General features: G+C 47.0%; 1 long non-coding RNA gene across 1 annotated transcript; it reads left to right on the forward strand.

Moving 5' to 3' along the window:
* The first annotated feature begins 7,399 nt into the window (after positions 1 to 7,399).
* LOC129693496 (uncharacterized) lies at positions 7,400 to 10,642 on the forward strand. Its single transcript, XR_008722888.1, has 2 exons — positions 7,400 to 7,600; positions 8,659 to 10,642. It is a non-coding gene; the product is annotated as an uncharacterized LOC129693496 (long non-coding RNA).
* Positions 10,643 to 11,548: the final 906 nt, after the last annotated feature.

Here is an 11,548-nt window from a genome sequence, read left to right on the forward strand (position 1 = left end):
GTTTTTTCCAGTCTGGCAGGGAGGTCAACGTACATTCTAGAGGTCGCATTAGAACTAAGTCATCAGCTTACAAGTGTTTAAAATACCCTCATTACTTACTAATTTTTTAATTGTGGCCGTCAGTCTGGGAGGATTATTTTGTTTAGACTTCTTCTACTCTTTGGTATTTCAAATCCATTCATTTTAAGATTAAAATAAAAATAATAAAAGACTAACAAAAACATATTAACGAAAAATAAAAGGATTGTTCCACAAGATTTGGCTTCAATTCAAAAGGCCGCACTTAATGGCCTAGAAGGCCGCATGCTGCCTTAAGGCCACAGGTTCCCCACCCCTGGTATGGGGGGGAAACAGTGTGTGTTTTACACCATCCGCTGCATGAACTCTTTGACCACCGTTCTGAACGTAAACTGAGACCCGCTATCAGAACAAGTTCTTCCAGGCGGTAAACCATGCCCATGCAAAAACTCAACTCATCTATGGTACGCTGAGTAGTAGTGCTAGACCCCATATGCTTAACCTCAATCCATTTGGAATGACGATCTACCAGTACCACCAAGTGATCATTATCCTTTTCGCAAAAATCTACATGAACTCTCTGAAAAGGTCTACTTGGTCATGACCATGGTTGTTGCAGTGGTGTTTTTGGTGGTTTACTCCGGCAATTTTGACAGACACTACATTTGCTAACCAGTGACTCGATGTCACTGTCAATACCAGGCCAACACACAAAACTTCTGCAAATTGACTTCATGCTTAACTGCACATTTACTTTGACGCAGTTTGATATTGTGGCAGTTCAGTCGTGTGAAAACTTGCTCGAGGATTTCCAGATTCAAGATTCAAGATACATTTATTCGTCACATGTGCCAGATGGCACAGTGAAATGAAAATCCCATACAGCCATACAATAAAAAAAATAAAGAACACACACTATAGAATTCAACACAAAACATCCCCATACAGCAGAATCAAAGTTTCCCACTGTGTGGGAAGGCACCAAAGTCAGTCTCTTCCTCCCTGTTCCCCGTGGTCAGGGCCTCCCCAAGCCCTCCGCAGTTGCAGCTACGGGCGGCCCGATGTCCAGGACCGCTCGCCGGGGTGATACTAGTCCGACGTCGGGGCTGCCGGACGTCCTCAGCGGCGTGGACACAGAGTCGGCCCCCTCCTACCGGAGTTGCCGGCTCCCAAAGTCCGTAGGCCGCGTCGGGTAGAGACCGCTGCTGGCAGCCCTCTGCAAGGTGCCCCAGGACTCCACGATGACGGCCAGCGCCACCCGCGTTGGAAGCTCTCCGCATCAGAGCTCCACGATGTTGGAGCAACGGCCCAACGCTCCAGAGCTCCAAACGGCGACCCATGTGGGCATCGCCCGCTCCGCGGTGACTCCAGCGCTGCGCTGACGCTGTAGCAGCCCTGGTCCGGTTCCCGGTCCCCGGCAGGAAAGGCCGCTCCGATCCAGCTGGTAGGCCGCGAGGTGGGGGGCGAGGGCGCAACTCGGAGAAATAGTCGCGTCCCCGCCAGGAAGAGACTGGGAAACGGTTTCCCCCTTACCCTGCCCCCCTCCCCTACATAGAAAAGTTAAAGTTTCCCCCAACACAAAACTTTAGACTAACTAAAAATTTTAAAAAAGATTGAAATAACAGACAGGCTGTAGGTAGAGGCTGCTGCCAGATGTTCTACCATGCCCTCTGTAAATATCAGTAGGTCATCCTGGTTGCACACACAGTGCGGAATGCCTTGTAATATTTGGTCCATGACAGACTGAAACATTTTCGGGGAGGATTTCACATCATAGGGCAGCTTTGTATAAGAATTCAAGCCCTTATGTGTGTTGATAGTGAAGTACTGCTGACTTTCCTTGTCGACATTGAGTTGGGCGTAAGCGTGAGACAAATCCGGTTTAGTGAAGACTCTTGCTCCGCTAAGTTCCTCGTGCAGATCTTGCGAGGTTGGTAACGGATATTGTTCGTCATAAAATGGCTTGGTTGATTGCGACTTTGTAGTCAGCACATAGTCGAACAGTGTTGTCGGCCATGGGTACGGCCACAATTGGCGTTGCCCAGTTACTCCGGTCTGTCTTCAGGAGGACTCCATTCCATTCTAACCTGTCAAGTTCATCCTCCACTTGTTGCTTTAGTGCATATGGTACAGATCTTGTAACTGTCAGCAAAAATGTTTGCTTATGACGTTTTCAAGACATGATTTAGACAAATCAACGCTGAAAATGTTCTTCCAGTCTAACTCTATTCTACTCAGCCAATCCTTTCCAAGGAGTGTTGGTTTATTTCTGTAGCTGGCCACTATGATGGGCCTGTCCCACGAGCATGCAACTGCATGTGGCAAGCGCGACCTAACGTGGTCGCTTGAGCCGTACGGCCTCACGAGGCCGGTCCCACTTCGATCGCCGGAGCCGTATGGAGTTGTGCGGAGCTGGTCCCGACATCGCGCGGGGCTCTGAAAAACTGACCGTGTTAAAAAATTCCGCGCGGCAACGGCCTGCCGGCCCGCAGCCGCCTCAATGCCGTACGCACCGCCTCGACGGGCATATGCAGCGTCTTGATGCCATACGCAGCGTCTTGACGCCGTACGTCACGCACGAACTCCCGCGGACTTCGCTCAAACTTCACGTCACTCACGCGACCTGGCGCGGCCCCCACTTCCAGTTTGGTCGCACACGCCGCATGCAGGCGCATGATGGTGGGACCACTCGAAAGGGATCACTCGACCTCCGCGCGGCCCGCGCTTCCGGTTTGGTTGCGCTTGCCGCATGCAGGTCGCATGCTCGTGGGACAGACCCTTAACTGACTGACCATTATGCTGAACTTTACAGTTCATTTGTCCACATGTATCCAAAACTTCGCCCGAGTAGGATCTCAGCTTGACCTTACTCGCAAACAATTGTATCTGTGGGAACTTTGTTTTATACAGGTCTTTGCTCATGACTGAACAATCTGCTGCCGTGTCAATACACATATCGATTAACTGTTCATTAATCAATAATTTCGTTCGAAAGTCCTTGCCTTGGCTGCTTATAAGCTTATTGATGTTGGTTGCATAAATGGTGTACAACCCAAGTTCATTTCCATCTGGGTTCACCTCCAAGTTGTGAACTCCTCTCTGGTGTTGTCGCTTGATTCCTGCAGATTTCCTGCATCTAACGTATCCAATCCTTTAACAATGTTATACGTTTCTATAAGAATCCCACTCATTCTTCTAAATTCCAGTGAATACTGGCCCAGTCAACCCATTCTTTCATCATATGTCAGTCCAACCATCCTAGGAATTAATCTGGTGAACCTATGCTGCACTCCACAATAGCAAGAATGTCATAGAAACAGAGAAAATAGGTGCCGGAGTAGGCCATTTGGCCCTTCGAGCCAGCACTGCTATTCAATATGATCATGGCTGATCATCCAAAATCAGTATCCCCTTCCTGCTTTTTCCCCATATCCCTTGATTCCCGTAGCCCTAAGAGTTAAATCTAACTCTCTCTTGAATACATCCAGGGACTTGGCCTACACTGCAGAAGGCAGAGAATTCCACAGATTCACAACTCAGGGCAGAAATCGCTATCAAAACATGGGGAATGGGGACAGGATTTGGGGGCACGCTTTCTTGGTGGCCACGCACACAGACACGCTCAAGGCTTTGGCCGTGGGCCCTGTGGACGGTAACATTGGGAGCTGACCTGGTTGGTGACCAACACCGAACTCCAGCAACAGCAGCTTCATCCGCCCCAAATCGTGTGGCTTGAATCGTCCCGTTCGCGGGGCCTTTCATCACCTGTCATGGCTTAAAATCATCCGGCGGGGGCTTCAACATCAGGAGCCTCGATCGCCTCGAAGCTGCACTTGATTTTAGGCCGCGTCGGGCGATGAAAGGCCTCGCAAATGGGCCGATTCAGTCCTTAGAAAGTACCCGCTTGAATCTTTCAAAAGCTACAATGTGATAAATAACACTTAATAACAATAAACTGAAGCAAATAAAGGCAACCAGAAGAACCAACCTTAGAGGAGAGAGAGAGATGGGAAAAACATACTACATCACGTGAGTGACCTTGAATGAGGTACTTACCTGCAAGCTAGCCAGGAAACCCATTCGACCGGAGCTCTCAATGACCTGACCCGTTTAAATCCGATACATGTTTAAATCTTTCCCATCCACCAATACATCTAATTAATTCAAATGGTAATTGTACCCACATCAGACAGCTTTAAGAAATTCTCCGTGATTACCTTCAGTAATACTTGAAGGTCAAAACACAATTGGTGATACATCGTGCTAACATGATGTAAACATGTTAATAGAGACATTTAACACCTCCACTGTCTCGTGGAAAGCGGAGATTGTAATACATTTCTTTTCACCGAATTTCAAAATCCGGATTACAAAATATGGGGGAGATTGACCCCACCTCTCAAAACATGGGAGGGGCATGTGTGTGTGTGTCCCCCACCCACCCCCCGGAATTCCGCCCATGATTTAGTAATAATTTAGTAATAATCTTTCAAAACTCTTTAGATTCTGGAGTAGTTCCAGAGGATTGGCGGGTAGCAAACGTAACCCCACTTTTTAAGAAGGGAGGGAGAGAGAAAACGGGGAATTACAGACCAGTTAGCCTAACATCGGTAGTGGGGAAACTGCTAGAGTCAGTTATTAAAGATGGGATAGCAGCACATTTGGAAAGTGGTGAAATAATTGGACAAAGTCAGCATGGATTTACGAAAGGTAAATCATGTCTGACGAATCTTATAGAATTTTTCGAGGATGTAACTAGTAGCGTGGATAGGGGAGAACCAGTGGATGTGGTGTATCTGGACTTCCAGAAGGCTTTCGCCAAGGTCCCACATAAGAAATTAGTATACAAACTTAAAGCACGTGGCATTGGGGGTTCAGTATTGATGTGGATAGAGAACTGGCTGGCAAACAGGAAGCAAAGAGTAGGAGTAAACGGGTCCTTTTCACAATGGCAGGCAGTGACTAGTGGGGTACCGCAAGGCTCAGTACTGGGACCCCAGCTATTTACAATATATATTAATGAAATGAAATGAAATGATTCAATTTATTGTCATTGTCAGTGTACAGTACAGAGACAACGAAATGCATTTTTAGCATCTCCCTTGAAAGGGAGACACAGGGCGTCACGGTGTGCCCGCGCCTGCCGCCATTCCATTACAGGCAAAGGTGGGTGAAGTGTCTTGCCCAAGGACACAACGACAGTATGCACTCCAAGCGGGATTTGAACCGGCTACCTTCCGGTCGCCAGCCGAACTCTTAGCCCATTGTGCTATCTGTTGCCCCTAATGATCTGGAGGAGGGAAATGAAGGCAATATCTCCAAGTTTGCGGATGACACTAAGCTGGGGGGCAGTGTTAGGTGTGAGGAGGATGCTAGGAGACTGCAAGGTGACTTGGATAGGCTGGGTGAGTGGGCAAATGTTTGGCAGATGCAGTATAATGTGGATAAATGTGAGGTTATCCATTTTGGTGGCAAAAACGGGAAAGCAGATTATTATCTAAATGGTGGCCGATTGGGAAAGGGGGAGATGCAGCGAGACCTGGGTGTCATGGTACACCAGTCATTGAAGGTAGGCATGCAGGTGCAGCAGGCAGTAAAGAAAGCGAATGGTATGTTGGCTTTCATAGCAAGAGGATTTGAGTATAGGAGCAGGGAGGTTCTACTGCAGTTGTACAGGGTCTTGGTGAGACCACACCTGGAGTATTGCGTGCAGTTTTGGTCTCCAAATCTGAGGAAGGACATTATTGCCATAGAGGGAGTGCAGAGAAGGTTCACCAGACTGATTCCTGGGATGTCAGGACTGTCTTATGAAGAAAGACTGGATAGACTTGGTTTATACTCTCTAGAATTTAGGAGATTGAGAGGGGATCTTATAGAAACTTACAAAATTCTTAAGGGGGTTGGACAGGCTAGATGCAGGAAGATTGTTCCCGGTGTTGGGGAAGTCCAGGACAAGGGGTCACAGCTTAAGGATAAGGGGAAAATCCTTTAAAACCGAGATGAGGAGAACTTTTTTCACACAGAGAGTGGTGAATCTCTGGAACTCTCTGCCACAGAGGATAGTTGAGGCCAGTTCATTGGCTATATTTAAGAGGGAGTTAGATGTGGCCCTTGTGGCCAAGGGGATCAGAGGGTATGGAGAGAAGGCAGGTACGGGATACTGAGTTGGATGATCAGCCATGATCATATTAAATGGCGGTGCAGGCTCGAAGGGCCGAATGGCCTACTCCTGCACCTAATTTCTATGTCTATGTCTATGTCTATGATCTGGGTGAAGACGTTTTTCCTCATCTCAGTCCTCAATGCCCTGGCCTTTATTCTTAAACTGTGACCCCTGGTTCTGGACTCCAACATCGGAAACATTTTTCCTGCATCTAGCCTGTACAGCTGCAGTAGGGCCTCCTTGCTCCTATACTCAAATCCTCTTGCTATGAAGGCCAACATGCATTAGCTTTCTTCCCTGCCTGCTGTTCTTGCATGCTTACTTCTATAGTATTCGCTTCTCTGGCTGCTCGTTCCACATACGGACCACTCTCTGAGTGAAAAGGTTATCCCCGAGTTCTGTCTCCCCTCTCACGTTAAGCCTTTGGCCTCTCGCTTTAGAATCCTCTACCCTATGAAAAGAACAAAGTCCCAGCCTATGCAGCGTCTCCCTGTAACTCAAGCCCGCACCCCCGGGAGCAGCACTTTGATGGTGCCACCCATTCACCAGTTCCTCCAGCACTTTGTGCACCATTCCAGATTTTGAGGGTATAGAGATGTATACCTCACTCGGGGAGGTATAGAGATGTACTCCCGAGTGAGAGGACAGTGTAGTCCCGATTTGGGGACAGATTACAGGCGGACATTTAAAGCAACTGTGTACTGGCAGAGTCACCTCTTCCCCATTGAACTTTGTCCGTGGACATTGGACTTTGTTGCTCGACATAGCTGACAGCTCCATCCTGCACTCCACACTCTAACTCAAGCCTGCAAGCCCAGGTAACGTTATACATACTTTACGCATGCAGCGTGGAAATAGGCCCTTCGGCCCACCGACTCCATGCTGACCAGCGATCACTCCATGCACTCGCACGATCCTACACACTAGGGACAACTTTACATCAGGGTCTCTGGCACTGCATAGGCAGCAACTCTACCGCTGAGTCATTGTGCCGACCCTAATCACATGGTGGTGAATATCTCCTGCACCCTTCCCAACATAATGCCAGCCTCCCTGTACAGCGGCGACCAGAACCACACGCTGCCCTCGTAACGCAGCCGTGCCAACGTCCGAAACAGCTGCTGATGGGCCACCTCTGTAATGAATCCACACAGTACCAGGTTGTGTGTTTGAGCCCAGCCTTGCCTTGTACTCCCACCTTCCCGTGGCCAGGAGCAAGATAGACCACTCCTCGAAAAACGCGTAGTATGACGTGTGTGATTGTGGACGCCATTTTTTGAGGCATTTATTGGGCTTCCCCCACACTGTCATGGCGTCCTTATCTAAATCTTCACATCACTGCTCTGCTATCAATTGTTCTAATCGTAAATCTAAACGACCCGACCTGTCATTCTTTAGGTTCCCCAATAAAAAAGAAAGGTGAGAAAATATTATTATTATTTTCAGTCGATATTCTGTCGTGAAAATGTTATTTTCTGTTCTCCCATCAACAGCCATTGGGAAACTGGGTTTGTCGGTACATTAGAAAGTTATTAGACTTATTTTTAATAGATCTTTACTTACCATAATAATAAAGACAATTTTAACACTTCTGTACGTTTTTGGTTTTGTTCTTGTAAGGGATTGGTCTCCAAAATATGGCCCGCGGACACATCAGGCCCAGTGACCAGGAGATTTTTCGAGCTCAGATTCGTGTCCGAGAATGCGGCGGCTGTTACCCGTTATGTCCCTCGAATTGTCGAGACATCACAAGCAAAGATCACAAGCCCGCCGTGAAGAAGGGTGCAATCAAATATTATACAACTCTGCTCTATCATCTTTGGGTGCAATGGTGGGTCGGGGGGTTCGGCGGCGGCGGCCGCAATCAAAGATACGAGAGGAGCTCTGCTCTATAATCTTTGGTCGGAATGGGACGGCTGCGCGTTATAATGTGGTATCGTTCCACTCCCTCTCCCCCTTCTCCCTCTCCCCCATCTCCCTGTCCCCCTTCTCCCTCTCCCCCCTTCTCCCCTGTCCCCCTTCTCCCTCTCCCCCTTCTCCCCTTCTCCCTCTCCCCCTTCCCCTTCTACCTCTCTTCTCTCTCCTCTCTCTTTCGATCTCTCTCTCCCCTTCTCTTCTCTCGATCTCTCTCTCTCTCTCTCTTCTCTCGATCTCTCTCTCTCTCTTCTCTCGATCTCCCTCCCTTCCCTCTCTCCCTCCCTTACCTCTTCGTGAGAGTTGGCAGCTCTGCTATGCCTTGGGTCCAAAAGAGGATAGAAAGAAAATACTTAATGGTCTTTGTAAGAAGATTTTAATAAGCTCTTCTACATTTAAGGTAAATTGACATATTAGAGGCAAAATACATCTTCAACATACAGATCTCCACACAACTGAAAACAATTGCATTTAAGTGATATATCATCCATTGTTCAGGCATGTAGTTATGATCATCTTTTTTCTTATTAGTTAATCCTAAATGATATCTCCTGTAATTTCAGATGTCAACAGTGGGTCCAGAATACTCGTCGACAAGATCTCCTGCACCGAACTGCAGAGTATTTGTCAAATAACTGCCGTCTTATGTACATTGTGTGAAATTGTGATTTGTTAACTGCACAAAACTAATGCAAATGGCGATATATTTATTATTGTATCTACGTTGGACATTTTGCTCTTTGGTGTCAGAACGCGGGGTGGGAGATTGCAACCTTCACGTGGTCCGCCCTGTTTCGACAAATGCAATCAACCCCGGTGTGCACAGTCAAATAAGATCAAATAGAACAAGTTGTCCTACAACTTTAGGCTGTGCACGCCATACGCAATAAGAAGAAGAAGAAGTGTCAGAACGCAGTCTGAAGAAGGCTTCCGACCTACAACGTCACCTATTCCTTTTCTCCAGAGATGCTGCCTGACCCACTGAGTTACTCCAGCATTTTGTGTCTATCTCTGTTTAGATTGGACTCGTGGGTGGAGATTGCGGCTGGTCTGGTGATCTAGAACGAGGGCCAAAGTCTCAGAATATGGGTCATGATATTTAGTAATGAGACAAGGAGCAGTTTCTTCACTCAAGGGCTGGGAATCTTGGAATTCTTTATCGCGTGAGATGGTGGAAGTCGAGCCCTTGAAAGGAGAGATTTTTTTTTCAAATACGAAAAGGATGAAGGATAATGGAGAGAATGTGGGAATAAGGTGTTGAGTTGCAGGATCAACAATAATCTTACTGATGGTGGTGTGAACTTAGATGGCTTATCCTTGCTTCTATTTCTTACAGAGACACAGCACGGAAACAGGCCCTTTGGCCCACCGCGTCCGCATTGACCAGCGATCCCCGCACACTAACACCATCCTACACACACTAGGGACAATTTACACTTATACCAAGCCTACAAACCTGTATGTCTTTGGAGTGTGGGAGGAAACCGAAGATCTCGGAGAACACCCATTCAGTCACGGGGAGAATGTACAAACTCAGTACAGACAGCACCCACTGTAAGGCAGCAACTTTACTGCTGCACCACCATGCCGCCCTTAATCCACTAGGGCACTAGATTACAATAAACTTCCTACATATTCCAGGAATGCATCTCATAAAAATGGGAGAGGTTTAAATGCATTGTAAAATCTGCTCTCAGTTTCCTAGATCGGTATTGCTCTAATGGCCTCTTTGTATCATTTTCTTTGATTTAAACCATCCATTGTTTTGCATTTAGATTTTATTTTTCCCCTGTGGATCACAAGGCACTGTTTGTTTCAGGGGTGACTCTAATCTCCAGCGTAATTTGACAAGACAGCCAAGAGGGCAAACACAGGCAGTTCAGAGCTGCTGCCTGTATCGCATGAGAGAACAAGAATGAGACCAACTTGTTTTTTGCAGATCATCAACCCCTGACTGATGTTATCAATGCCGATGGTGACTCAAGGAGACTCAACCAGGTGGTGGTTTACAAAGGTCCATGCCCATTGTTCCTCATGGCATACCACCAGCCTCAACAGATCACCTAGTCATAGAGTCTCACAGCGTAGAAGCAGGCCCTTCAGCTCAACTTGCCCACGCTGGCCAACATGTCCCATCTACACTAGTCCCACATGCCTGCATTTGGCCCATACCCCTCTAAACCTGTCCTAACCATCAAATAACTTAACAGAACTGTCATATGAGGAAAGATTTAAAAGACTAGGCTTGTATTCACTGGAGTTTAGAAGGATGAGGGGGATCTTATCATATTGTTTACAGTGTACTATGTTTACAGATTCTGTTGTGCTGCTGAAAGTAAGAATTTAATTGTTCTATCTGGGACAAGCTAGATGCAGGAAATTGTTCTACATGACAATAAAACACTCTTGTTAGATGCAAGGGGATCTTATAGAAACATCTAAATGAATAAAAGGACTGAACAAGCTAGATACAGGAAAAATGTTCCCAATGTTGGGCGAGTCCAGAACCAGGGGCCACAGTCTTAGAACAAAGGGGAGGCCATTTAAGACTGAGGTGAGAAAAAACTTTTTCACCCAGAGAGTTGTGAATTTGTGGAATTCCCTGCCACAGAGGGCAGTGGAGGCCAAATCACTGGGTGGATTTAAGAGAGAGTTAGATAGATCTCTAGGGGCTAGTGGAATCAAGGGATATGGGGAGAAGGCAGGCATGGGTTATCGATTGGGGCTGATCAGCCATGATCACAATGAATGGCGGTGCTGGCTCGAAGGGCCAAATGGCCTCCTCCTGCACCTATTTTCTATATTTCTAGAACACTCATCCAGCAATCCTCGAGCCCACCAGCTCATCCCGTAGTCAATTCATCAGCTTTTCCATAAGAACTTCCATCAGTTCTTCCAAAAGAATGACAATCAGACAATCTCGATTACCCTCAGCCCATCAAGCAGCCCCTTAATTCGCACAGAAGTCTGAACTATTGAATGCTCACTGCATCTCTTTCCATGTCAGCAAGTTAATATCCAGCTGCATGAACCATGTGAAAAAGGAATAAATAGATGCATGTGGTGCAGTGATTTGTGCAGCACTATAGGCCTGGAGACCAAGAGGAGTTCACCATTGAACGGAGTTTGAACGGGGGGCTTGAGGCCCCCGACCGAGGAAGAACAAAAGGAAGGGACTTGAACTTTATTTCGCCTTCCATCACAGTGAGGAATGTGTAGGAGTCACTTTGGTGAATGTCCGTATTAAAATGTGTTTTTGAGTGCTGTTGCTTTTAATTGTATGACTGACCTGGCCAATGAAATTCCTCGTATATTGCAAAACATACTTGGCAAATAAAATCTGATTATGATTCTGAAAAGCCTTTCCCTTCCATACTCTTTCCTCTCTTTGATCTTTTTGCAGCTGACTGCCTTTCTGTACTTGTTGCAAGAGATTGTCGCGGCATCCAGCAT

The sequence above is a fragment of the Leucoraja erinacea genome, unplaced genomic scaffold (genome assembly GCF_028641065.1).
Source record: "Leucoraja erinacea ecotype New England unplaced genomic scaffold, Leri_hhj_1 Leri_313S, whole genome shotgun sequence".
NCBI lineage: Eukaryota > Metazoa > Chordata > Chondrichthyes > Rajiformes > Rajidae > Leucoraja > Leucoraja erinaceus.